At 38.8% G+C, this 10,440-nt stretch overlaps 1 long non-coding RNA gene across 1 annotated transcript; it reads right to left on the bottom strand.

Annotated features, from left to right (window-relative positions):
- Positions 1–275: 275 nt before the first annotated feature.
- Positions 276–9,971, bottom strand: LOC139015637 (uncharacterized). The gene is made up of 3 exons (XR_011472471.1): positions 9,894–9,971; positions 9,498–9,590; positions 276–451 (listed from the first exon to the last, which is right to left on the bottom strand). It is a non-coding gene; the product is annotated as an uncharacterized lncRNA (long non-coding RNA).
- Positions 9,972–10,440: the final 469 nt, after the last annotated feature.

The raw sequence follows: 10,440 nt of genomic DNA on the forward strand, positions 1-10,440 counted from the left end.
CATGAAGCTGGCCCTGGTGCCTAGTGTAGTGCTCTGTTTAGAGCAGGCTGTCACTCCCTTTTGAGCAATTTATTCATTTGCCATTTTGTGATTTACTTCCACTTCCTCATTAGTCACTAATTTCTTAAGTTTTCTGCCCTCGGCCATGGAAATTCTTTCTCCAAAGTCACAAATGATTATCTAAATGTCAAATTAATTTTTCTATTCTCAATGTTAATCCTCCTGTCTCAGTCAGTTTGGACTACTTTAACAAAATGCCTCAGACGGGGTGAATTAAAAAACATTTATTTCTCATAGCTCTGGAGACAGGGAAGTCTGTCAGGGTGCCAGCATGGTTGGTTTCTGGTGAGAGCCTCTTTCTGGTTTACTTGCTGTATCCTCACAGGGCAGAGAAAGGGCTCACACTAGCTAGCTCTTGTGTTTCTTTTTCTTCTTCATCTTTTCTTTTTTTCTTTTGATTTCAGAGAGAGGAAGGGAAGGGGAGGGGAGAGAGAGAAACATCATTCATGAGAGAATCATTATCAGCTGCCTCCTGCACACCCACTACTGGGGATTGAGCCTACAACCCCGGCATGTGCCCTCACCGGGAATTGAACCATGACCTCCTGCTCCACACTGGCTGGGCATGTTTCTTCTTTGTAAGGGCACTAATCCCATCATGGGGTACCACCATCATGACCTTATTACCTCCTAAAGGCCCCATCTCCCATTACTATCACATTGGGATTTACGGTTTCAACATATGAATTTGGGGGGGATGCAAACATGCAGTTCATAACACCTCCCTAACCCACAGATTGACATTACTATTGCCCATTCTTCCTGTTTGATGCTCTCCTCCCTTGTCTTTATTAAGGACACTGATTCTCCCTTTAGGTGCTGTCTCTGTTTCTTTCTGGATCCTCCCCTCTTTCGTATCTTTTGCCCTCTGTTTCTGTAAGGTTTTGTAACATAAAGGTTTGGAACCTCTTGAGGGACTTGGTGAAATGCACCCATTGCTCTCCACGGAGTGACCACTCTCCTGAGAAAGAAGGTGTGAGTGAGGTACATGCCTGAGAGCCCACAGGGAATTTGTATATGTCTCCTGGGAGGCTGAGGTGGTGGTCAGGTCTGATGCAGCGGTTCTCAACCTGTGGGTCTCGACCCCTTTGGGGGTCAAATGACCCTTTCACAGGGGTCGCCTAAGACCATCTTGCATATCAGATATTTACATTACGATTCATAACAGTAGCAACATTACAGTTATGAAATAGCAACGAAAATAATTTTATGGTTGGGTCACAACATGAGGAACTGTATTTAAAGGGCCAGAAGGTTGAGAACCACTGGATTAGTGGATTAAGATGATGGAAAGTATCACACCCTCTTTCACAAACACACACACACATACAATGGGTGGGTAATTTAAAAGGTGAGGAGGTAACTTGATACTAGAAGTACTGATGAGTCATACACAATGACTGCTATGTCTCAGGTAGGTCCCAACTTGGACCTTTGAAAGGCTAAAATCTTTGACTTCCCTGTATTTCCCACATCTTTTGAGATGAATATCTGTGTTTTTGCCTGCCTAGCATATAGTTCCCTAAGAGTAATAGTACTTTGATTTTCTTATGGAATCACTCATTTTAGACCATATGTTTCAGTCCCTAGCTAATTAGAACATTGAATCCCTCTACTACAGCACTTGGTTCAAGATTGGGCAAGTGACTTATTATTTATTGATTCATTTATTCATTCAACAAATATATACTGAGCACCAGCCATGTGCCTGACAATGTTTTAGGTGCTAAGAATACATCACTAGGAAAAAGAAAAGACAAAAGTTCTTGCTGTAAGGATTCAGAACAAGGTGTGCCTCTGTGGTACAGGCATTATTTTGAGCTAAAGTCAACTGAGACCCTGTGGGCAAGAGAAACTTCTGCATCCCCACTTAACTGCTTGAAGGAATTTAAATTAAAAGTATTGTCCATACTAAGAGATGTCAGAGATAACCTTTTTAAAAAAAATTTAAATTCTTTATTGTTTAATGTATTACATAAGTCTCCTTTCCCCCCCATTGACCTCTTCCCGGCCACCCCTAACCCCCAGCACATGCCCTCATCCCTCCCCTTCCTTCCCCCGCGTCAGAGATAACCTTTTGACCTATCTGTATGACTGGGTAAACTATTAATTATTAAACATCTACTCTTCTTAATATCCTGTAATGACCTTCCTCCTCTCTGAAGCCCCAAGGCCTTTGCCATATGTGTGTATATATATATGTCCCCAAAATTTATATACACTTTAACAGCTGATAGCTCTTATATTTTGAAAATGAAATGTATTTTAATAAACTTTGTAATTATTCAAAGTGTGTATATATTTTTTGGGACACATTGTGTGTGTGTATTTGTTGTTGTTGTTTTTCATTTTCCCTTTCTGTCTCTGAATCTCTCATGTATGTGGGGTCTCTGACTCTCTCGTTAGCTGGGTAATTTTCTCCAGCAGGTCTCTGTAGACTGAGAGTGTGAACAAAGAAGTCAGCCAGTTAGTTTGGTCTAGGATTGTGGAGTGGGATAGGAGGTCTTGGGAAACAAGGGAGTTGAGAGTATTGATAAGAATGGCTGAGGTTATGGATCATGAAGACTAAATAAAGAAATTAAGACTGATGAATTTGGGAGAAAATTGAACAATCAAGGGCCCAGATATTGAAAAAGAAGTATGGAAAAAATTGGACAACACAGCTGTGATCAAAGGTTGTTGTCAAGTGGGGTAAATAAACATAATATTTCAGAGGCAGAGAAGTCCTTTGTGATGACAAAGTCCTTGGAACTGGGCAGCTGAAATAAAGAGGAGATGATGCCTCCTGAGAGTGAGAGGGTTAGTGAAATGTGAAGGCAGAGTGTTGGGTTATTTGGAAAAGGACATTAGATTTATCTCTGATAACAGTAGGGCTTGGAGTAGAAAACTATGCTGGATGCCACATCCTCAGGTAATACAGGGAAGTGAGAAGACATCTTCATGACTAGGGGAAAATGTACAGATGAAAAAGATGACGTCTCACGGCATTTAATGCTGGGTAGTCAAAAGAAGATAGAAAGTGAACTTTTATTTTTTTTAAATATATTTTTATTGATTTCAGAGAGGAAGGGAGACGGGGAGAGAGATAGGAACATCAATGATGAGAGGGAATCATTGATTGGCTGCCTCCTGCATGCCCCACATTGAGGATCGAGCCTGCATCTAGGCATGTGTCCTGACTGGGAATCAAACCATGACCTCCTGCTTCGCAGGTCAATGCTCAATCACTGAACCACACCAGCCGGGTCTTTTTTTTTTTTTTAATTTATTGATTGATTGATTTTGGAGAGAGAAACTGAAACTGATTTGATGTTCCACTTATTTATGCCTGTGCCCTGGATGATTCATGTACTACATGCCCTGACCCAGGATCAAGCCAGCAACCTTGGTGTATCAGGATGACACTCTAACCAACTGAGCTACCTGGCCAGAGCCGGAAGGTAAACTTCTGAGTCAGCAGAACCAGCTTCTGATACTCATGAGCTGTGGAAATAATATTTTCTTTATTTAGATCCCATTTACATTTTAGAATACTTTCACTTTATCTGCTGATTTTAATTTCCTTTCTTCTGGTTTATCTGGTCCTTTTAATCATTGCCTTAGCATCATACGATATAGTGTCATTTTGCCTCCAATCAAGGACTTTTTTTAAAATCGTCACCGAGGATATGTTTTCATTGATTTTAGAGAGAAAGGAAGAGAGAAGAAGAGGGAGAAGGAGAGAGAGAGAGAGAGAGAGAGAGAGAGAGAGAGAGAGATCAGAGACATCAAATGGTTACCTCCTGTATGTGCTCATGGGATCAAACCAGCAACCTGGGTATGTGCCCTGACTGAGCATTGAACCTCCCTTCAGAGGACAGGAAGACACTCCAATCAACTGAGCCACACTGGCCAGGGCAAGGACATTTTTTTTAGTATATTTTTTATTAATTTCAGAGAGGAAGGGAGAGGGAGAGAGAGATAGAAACATCAGTGATGAACCCTAGCTAGTTTGGCTCAGTGGAGAGAGCATTTGCCTGTGGACTGAAGGGTCCCGGGTTCAATCGCGGTTAAGGACAGATGCCCAGGTTCAGGGCTCGATCCCCAGTAGGGGATGTGAAGGAGGCAGCCCATCAATGATTCTCTCTCATCATTGATGTTTCTCTCTCTCTCTTTCTCTCTCTCTCTCCCCTCTCCTTTCTTTCTGAAATCAATAAAAAATATATTTTTTAAAAGAAAGTACATCAATGATGAGAATAGATCCTAGGGCCCTTCAATCCACAGGCCAACTCTCTATCCACGGAGCAAACCAGCTAGGGCACTTTTTTTTTTTTTTAAACTTTAGATTTCCTAACAAGGATATTTGTAGTTTCTTGATTTAGTTAAGTCTTTTCTGAAGACATAAATCTGAAAGAGAGTCTGCTAATCCTATACACTATGTAAAATTATACACAGTCTTAGGAGATAGATAATTTATAAATTAATCAAGGTCGAAGGTTTGACAGGCTTAAATGTGAGTGAGGTATTCCTTCTCTCCTGTGTTGTATGGTGTAGCTGAAGGAATGTCTGTCCCCAGCTCAGGTTCCCTTTCACCTCAGAGCTCTGCTCAAATAAAGTCTCTCTCAGTAAAAGGAATCTTGGTATGAGCTACTAAGAAGTTACTTCTCCTGCCCACACATCATTAAATATAAATAGAGGAAACCATGTACTAAGGAAAGTGCTTTTATTTACAATTATACAGCTAAACAAACAAAATATGCTGGTTACCATTGCAGTGTATCTTAGACACATTCTTTAACCTCCAAAAGTATATACAAAAATTAGGAAACAGAATAAAAAGAAGTAGAAGTAGAAAGAGACAGATTATTATAAGGCTTTAGAGATGGGCATCATTATCTCTATTCCCTTAATAAACATTTTTTCCCAACATTTTGTTTGTTTGTCTGTTTGTTTATTTATATTATAGTAAGATATGTATAACATAAAATATGCCATTTTAGCCATTTAGATGTACAATTCAGTGACATTAATTACATTTATAACATTGTGTAACCATCATTGCTATGTCTACAATTGTTCTATTACTGTAAACAGAAACTCTGTACCCAGTAAGCAATTAACTCCCCAATTCCCCTCCTCCCAGCCCTGGGAACTGATAGTCTACTTTCTGTCTCCATGAATTTGTCATTTTTAAAAGATGAATTTTGCTGGTTCTGTGGATGGGAAATGGCTAAAGAAGTGCAAAAGAACAAGACTTAGCTCTTTTCCTACGGGTAACTTAACAGGATGATATTTGAAAACCATTATTGTGATGTTCTCTTTTGCTTTTCTCAGAGCACAACCTTTGCTCTAGTTGGCAGATGTGTTCATCTAACTGGCAGAACTTGGAAATTAAGATTTGAGATAGAAAGGAAACAAACCTACATGATAGTTTCTGAAAGCAAAATAGTATTGTGCATGTCAGCAGCCTTGCAAACTGAGTTTTTAAGAGAGTATTTTTCTAAATTCCCTTAATATTCACGGGCTCATACAGTTCTGTGATACAGAGAGGATACTCTTCTGTTTATATTAACAAAGCCACAAGTCTTGCTGCTCAATAACAGAAAGAGGGAAATAGTTAGGTTAAGTTTGCCTGCAAGTAACAAAATGTTCAAGATAATAGTAAAAAAAGTAGAAGTTTGTTTCTCTGTCATATTCCAGAAGTCTTTTTAGTTCATTAGGTTGTCAGTCCAAGTTTGGCTTGGCATTCCACAAGACTTGGAGACTTAGACTTCTTCTATATTGCTATCTGCTATGCTTCATGCCAGAAATTAAATCTACATTGTAGCCAGCAGGCAGGATGAAAAGGGAAAGAAGGATACATCACCTTTCTTTAAGGACATTTCCTGTAAATTGCTCGCATGATGTATGTTCATATCCCATTGGGCAAAACTCAGTGACATGATCTTAAGTGACTCCGAAGAAGTCAGAAAATGGGATCTCTATCATTATGGAAGAAGGGACATACAGATATTGAGGGAATAATGAGCAATTTCTGCCACAGAAAAAAGAGAGGTAGTTTGAAGAATGAGACTTCAAGATGGAGGGCATTACAGAGTAGAAAGTCATAATGGGGCCTGGGGTAGGGAGCTCTGGGGAGCCCAAAGGCAACCCATTGTGAAGGTATTGAGTGTCAAGAGTAGGTTAGTTCTGAGTACAACAAGAGGCTGGGAAATGGGTTTTGCTAGCTGAGAAAGTGACAAAGGAATATTCTCTATCTTATAATTTTAGCTAAGACTGGTTCTGTCCTGTCTTCAATAATATAAACTACTATATGCAAAGTGGCTTCTTCTTCAGGAAATGGGTCCCAAGAGGGAAAGGAGCCTGATGGATATCTCTCTTTGCCATGCTGCCTGAAGAGCCTGGAGGTAGGGCTGAAGGGAGTAGGAAAGTCCTTAACAAGAACCTCTAATATGGGACCTCAGCCTCTAGCTAGCTAAGGGATCTGATGAGTAGCAGCAGGTGAAGGTTTGTACTTTGGGATGTGCACAGCTCTGATGCCTTCAATTTCAGAGGGGGCTCTGTTTTGTTCTGGCCTTCAATTTTTGCCACATTGGCAAAGATGCTATATAATATGGTGATTTACAGCAAGTATTTGGGAGCCAGACTGTTCAGATTTGAACTCCAGCACCACTGTAACTGAACCCAGGTTCAGCTGCCTGCTGTAATAAGAGCCAAACATGTGATACAGGTGCTAGTGTGAAGGAAAATGGTTTATTCAAGTGCTGGCCACCCAAGAAGATGGAATTTTCTTGTCTCAAAGCCCATCTTAACATTTCAGTGCATGCAGAGTTTTTTTATAAGGAGGGAGAGGGGAAACAGAACAAAGAGGTCAGGGGGAAGGGCTGTGGACATTGCTGGTCCTGATATGGACTTTCATGGTCAGCATTCTTGAGTTGGCCGTCTGTTTTTTTGTCAGTGAATTCTGTGTCTGGGCAGTTGGCATTAGCCAGAGCATTGAAGGTCAGGCTGCTCTTTAGGAACTGAAACCACTGAACTGTAAAGTATATTTTAAACAAATATTTTAACATGCAAGTTCTAGTTTGGGAGAAAAATCAGGTTGGAGTAACAAGTTGGCTTTAACATTTACAAAGATTAATATGGGTAGCTTTATATAAGCATAGTATATTCATTTCCCATTATACTACTCCTTGCTATCTCTGAAACTTAAGACCAGTTACTTAATCACTCCTGTATGAAAGGAGATAATAATACTAGTACCTTCCTCATTCTACATGACTACATAAGACCAGAGGTACATTATTATTGTAAAATTCAATGTAGTTGGTCCTGCCAAATAGAGATTGCTTGTATTTTTTTTTTTTAAAGACATTTGGGATTCTCTCTACTTTATCCCTATAGCATTGCATAGTGCCTTTCCTATAATGTCAGATTTCTTGCCAGTGGTTCTGGTTTTGTTTTTTACAAGGTTTTTATAAGGTTCTTATATGATTAAATTAATTAAAATATGACATACAGAAAAACTCAAAAAGTTAACTTTTATGTATTACTAGAGGCCCAGTACATGGATTCATCTGCTGGTGGGGTCCCTTGGCCTGGCCTGTGGGGATCAGGCCAAAATAGTCTCTCCAACATCCCCTGAGGGGTCCTGGATTGCGAGAAGGCGGTTCTTGGGTGACAGCACCCCGGAATCCGGCTCCCTCCTCTCTGGTTCTGGATGTGTCACCCGAGAACCACAGTTGCCAAGTCACCGCAGCTTGGCAGCTCCTGCATCAAGCGTCTGCCCCCTGGTGGTCATTGCACATCATAGCTACTGGACTGGTTGGCCGGTTGGCCAGTCTGCCGGTCAGCCGGTTGCTTAGGCTTTTATATATATGGATTATTATTATAACAAAATGGAAAAATGGCTGAAAGAATAGGACTCTAAGAAGTCTACTTAGGCTCAGAAAATAGGTGTTTATTGATTCTTCATAGATGTTGATGTAGCATGATGTAGATGGTGATAACCCACAATACTTTCAAAAGTTAGTAGATGAATAAATATGCTTTCAGTTGTGTTTTCAATTAATGAAATGGAAATAACATTAAATCCATAGGAAATGGCAGGTCCCAATGGGTAAAGGCTGATTTATACTTATTTTTACAGTTGAGCAATATTAAATCCAAACAATGTTTTTCTGATCTTTATGTGATAGATCTATGCTTTTGGTTAGTCCTTTGCAGCAATTATGACAATCACAAAACTGCAAGTAGAAATCAATGCAATTCAGATTGTTCTTGAGGGTAAATATAAGAGAGAACAAAGCAGGACCACTACTAGAAATCTGACATAATAGAAAAACACTATAAAGGATTGTATGGACAGAGCAGATAGAACACTGAATATTTTTTTTCCCTTTTTGCAAGATACAAGCATTTTCCATTCAGTAGAACTAACCATATTGGATTTAGAATGATAATACACCTCTGGGTCTTATTTATACCCTGTAGTTTATTTATAGAATGTTCTAACCAGCATATTATCTGTGTTTACTTCAAACTACAATATCAACTGTGAATCAGTTCAGTCCAAATACTACTATGGTCTTTGAAAGTTGTAGTTATAATATTTTAAATACTATCTATTAGATATACTAGTAAATCCAGATGAATTCTTTTCAGTTTATATCTCAGATTTCTTTAATTTTAATTATTTTAATTATCTGCATATAATTATATTCCTACTGTACTTTTTTCAGCAGGTTAACTATGTTTTGGTCAAATGTTCCTTAAATCAGATGATATCATATGAACTGTATGAAAAAATAATTACGAATATTCTAATATACAAAGATTTAAAGTTAAAAAAGTTTTAATGAGTTCTAGAAATAAAATTTATATATTACTTCATTAATATTATTTTACATTTGAATTTATCTTAAGCCTTAACTATTACTATTAGGTATAAGACAACTTAAAAAACAGAAACTATTATTATTAAATAATAGAGCAATAAAAAATGTTAGGTGGAGAGAGAGGGGAGAAAGGAAGTTTCAAATACACCTAAGCAGTGACCCCAGCAGCTTAAGTAAAAATCATTTAGTACATAGCAGCTTAAAATGTGCTAACATGTTTAGAATACTTGATTCCATGTGTCTGAGGGATAATTGGCACAAATTTTGATCCTCAAATTTGAAATAATTTTGAATTTTTTTCTTCTTTTGGCTAAAAAAACCCCCTTATTTTTGAAATGACATAATCCTTAGTCTAGGCCTTATAATAAGTAACAAAGACAAACTGGTCACATGCGAGTGTAATTGCTAAAGTTAGAACTGTGTGAGATAGTTAATCTGAGTTAAGTTCCTAAAATACAGAAAACTGACTCTCCTTCAATGAGTCTTGCTATTTACTGAAAGGTAAAGCCACTTCAGTTAGTGGGTGTGCTCACCGCTCCACTGAATCAGAACCCCCTAACTCACCCTCCAGTCTCTCTGGGTCTCTAGTCCGTTCTCAGGAAGCACTTTGAGTCAGTTAAGTCCAGGCGAGGCGCTTATATAATTGTTCCTAGTAAACTAGCAACAGAGAGCTTGTTAAACCAAGAACTTTAGATGGTCCATGGAGTCCTTTTAAAGCACTGCTTTCTATTCACTGCCCATCAGAGATCAAGCCAGCCCTACAGGCAGTTGTTTTAAACTCAGCTCTTTTTGTAAGTAGGAAGAGAAAGCTATCTGAATTAGTTTAAATAAAAAGGATGAGGACATGGTATAATAAAGATCTCACTAAATCAAATATAGTCAGGCTTCATAGGAAATAAGGCTGTTAACTGTGAAACTGTCAGGAACCAAAGAATCTATATTCTCCCCTTTCTGTCTCACCGGGGCCAAGCACTGTCTCCTCTTCTGTAGCACTTCTACTCCATTTCCTCTTTCATGTAGCTGGCACGTTAATGCACACGTTCCCCAAGTGGCAGAGAGCCTCTAAGTGTATGTGACCTTTCAGCAAACCACCTTCAGGCTTTAGGTGTATATTTAAAATCTTTGGTGGGAGGGGACAGAATACCGTTTCAAACAGGAAAGCCAGTGGACAGACTAGTTACCTCAGGTGTCTATCTTTGATCCAATCAACCTTGGTTACGGGGCTCCCAGATGTTAAGGATTAATCTTACTCATCATCAACAGCAACAAAAAAATGGAATATAAATAGCAAAACAAACAGGAAGATGACATTTCAAAATAGCAATAATTACTACATTTTAATACTCCCTGACATTTTCTTAGTATGTTAGCTAGGTTTTATGATACCCAGTTGGTAAGACCTTAAAATAAACAATTTGTAGGAGCAACTTTGCAGTGTGGACAGAGTTGGGGAATAAACACTTACTTTTTAAACCTGTATCATTTTCTATGTATGTCCTTTTCTTCT

This window comes from Myotis yumanensis, unplaced genomic scaffold, assembly GCF_028538775.1.
Source record: "Myotis yumanensis isolate MYYU_CA2020_CCGP unplaced genomic scaffold, mMyoYum1.0.hap1 SCAF_8, whole genome shotgun sequence".
In the NCBI taxonomy this organism is placed as follows: domain Eukaryota; kingdom Metazoa; phylum Chordata; class Mammalia; order Chiroptera; family Vespertilionidae; genus Myotis; species Myotis yumanensis.